We start from the raw sequence: 2,796 nt of genomic DNA, 5'->3' as shown, positions 1-2,796 counted from the left end.
GACGCAGCCTGTACGTGTGTTGACGAATTCTTGAATGAGAAAGTGAGTAGACAGAAGTATTCCTATTGCAGAGTATTTACAACACAACCCTCAGTGAAATGTTTCTTCCATAAACATTTGAAATGAGATAAAGTGCAGAGATTAAATGAAGGTTTCTTATTGTACTTTTGTATATGAAGGGAGATGAGTGTTAAAAAATAAACAAAAAACAAAAGAGCCAAACATCGTGACATCATGTGATCTTCAGAAAGGAGATAGTCCTAAGAAAATATCTATATGGCAGGGTTCAAATTAAAATAAGAAGAAAAGAATATAGTTCTAACCAATGGTTTCCATTTTAAAATCCCTCTTGAAAGTGTGTATACATGGAAAGAATTCACTTGACCAGTTCAGGGGGAAATATTGCAAGAGAAACCTTTCAAATATCAATTGTAATGTGTTGGTTTATCAATCAGGCAATCAGCAGTTAACTTTCAACCACTTGATAGTTAACCTTTTAAGTAACAATACTTATAAAATCCTTTAGCTCTTCCTCTTTTTCTAAAGAAAAATGTCAAAAATACTGCAGAATATACTCCATGCTGAACAAACCAAACTTGAAAATTTTTAGTACATGTTCATTTTACAATATACTTACCATGAGTTTTAGAAAAATTTGAGTTCCCACCAATCTCTACGAACTAACCAGAACCCAATGTCTATATTCCCCAGCCAGACGATTTGGATTCCATGCTTGAGCCAAAGTCTCCATTAAAACCACTGCCTGACCCTGCCTTTGATGCTGATCCCCAATTTCTGCACCAGAAATCGAACCACTGAAAGAGTTATTTCCAGAACCAAAAGCCTGATTTGGCTTCCTCTGCATGTTGCCTTGTATTTGGTTATTACCTGACGGGCCTGCCCATCGTACCCCAGCAACTCCATAAGGCTACTTGGGCTGCTGCCATCATTGCTGGATTAATACTGAAAGGCCCAAAGTTCGTCTCTCCACCCATATTACTACCTTGATTGTTTCCAAAGCCAGTCCCACCCCCTTGACTGTTACCAAATCCACCCTGGTTCCCAAATCCACCTGGATTCCCACCAAAACTTCTACTTCTTTTGGTCTATTGCTATTGTGCTTAGGTTCAGCACTGGATATATGTATGTTGATTCCTTTATTGATCAAGTTCTCTCCACAAAGAGTCTGGGCAACCTGATCATCTGAAAATGTAACAAAGGCAAAAGTTCTGAATGGTTTGGGAATGAAGACATCTACCACTTCTCCATACTGGCCAAAGCACTGCCACAACTCATCAGCAGTTGTATCCTCCATACAACACCCAACAAACACTTTCCTTCTCTCAAATGTTCATCAGGGCTTTGTTCCAAGTTGGGAAGCTTACAGTTACACCACTGTACATCTATCATATGCCACTGGGACATTAATTTCACTTGGGTGTCATATTCCATAAAACAAATAAAGCCAAATCCTTTTGAATGACCAGTTTTAATATCCTTCTTGACCTGCACTATAAGAACCTCTCCAAAATTACTAAAATACTCTTTTAGATCCTCCTCAGATATTTTACACGGAAGCCCCAACATGATCAACTCAGACATCTTCTGGACTGCTTATTTCCCTTCACAACTGAAGTGTCTGACTCATCCATTTTTCTTTTGTTATCTTTGGGATAGTTGACAACATAGACCAGATTTCTCCAGCCAGCCTCTGGTGCATGCAGAATTTCTTCAACTAGTCAGACGCAGCTCTCATACACTGATATACTGAATTCCTGTGGTGAAAACCATATGCCCCTGGAAAATGGGCAGTAACTGTGGGCAGTAACAGTGTTTCATCATGGTATTTCAATAGGTTCATCATTGTCATCTTCCATCACCCGAATATATTCAGACATCTTTTTCTGCTAGGCCACTGATAGGGAGCCTGACAAGGAATTGAGTGACAGTTTACATGGGAGAACATCAGCATTACACTCATCCTTTCACATTTTGTTTCATTGCAATGACTACAATCCCTTCCATGTATCATCTTTCAAAAGCAATTGCTTCTATTCCCTCTTTGTTTTGTTTTGTTTTTTACTTGGATGTACACCAAACCTCTCAGGGATATATAATCACTCAAACAACTAAAGGGCATACCCTGAAAGCCTGATCCCTGACCACTAGCACACAGCCCCTCTCCTTTCCTGAGTCTAGAGTTTCCAGCCGCTCCAACTCTCTAGGTCATTGTCACTGCTTCCATCTTTGACATCACTGCTTATCTGGATAGGGTCTCCCATTCTTTGATGGTTCCAGGGTCCTCCACTCATGGACTGCAAGATCAACCACTCCTTCTTTTTGTTACAAACCATCTACCTTTACATTTGTAACAATAACAAACAGTCCCAATAACCATTATTCACTATTAAGTAATATGAGTCATCCCCATCTCCTTTAACCAGCCCAGGTTGAAAGCCACTTAGTGGAAATTCTACCTTCCTCTGCACCCTCTGAAATCAAACTTCCTCTTGAAAATGTGTAAACCAGTCACTTTGTGCCTTTATAATCCACTATTTTAGCCAATGTCTAAGTTTCTCATCCCTATCAATCCTGTGTACAGAAGGGGTGGGAATGACCCGTGCTGTAAAGATTCGTTCCCTCTTTTAAGCTACTACATCCATACATATAGGTCAAGTTCGTCAAATTGTAGCAGGTTACATTTTTTTGTTTTTGTTTTTTTTTTCCTCTTCTGTCTTTCTCTAGTCCAGTTCTGATCATCCAGCCATTGAAGCTAGGTCAAATACGTACTATCTA

At 39.4% G+C, this 2,796-nt stretch overlaps 1 pseudogene; it reads right to left on the bottom strand.

Annotated features, from left to right (window-relative positions):
- Window positions 1-698: 698 nt before the first annotated feature.
- On the bottom strand, window positions 699-1,898 carry LOC102839446 (annotated as a pseudogene).
- Window positions 1,899-2,796: the final 898 nt, after the last annotated feature.

The sequence above is a fragment of the Chrysochloris asiatica genome, unplaced genomic scaffold (genome assembly GCF_000296735.1).
Source record: "Chrysochloris asiatica unplaced genomic scaffold, ChrAsi1.0 scaffold00463, whole genome shotgun sequence".
Taxonomy (NCBI): Eukaryota; Metazoa; Chordata; class Mammalia; order Afrosoricida; family Chrysochloridae; genus Chrysochloris; species Chrysochloris asiatica.
Note: the sequence above shows the minus strand (reverse complement) of the source record. Positions and strands in the feature narration are given on the sequence as shown.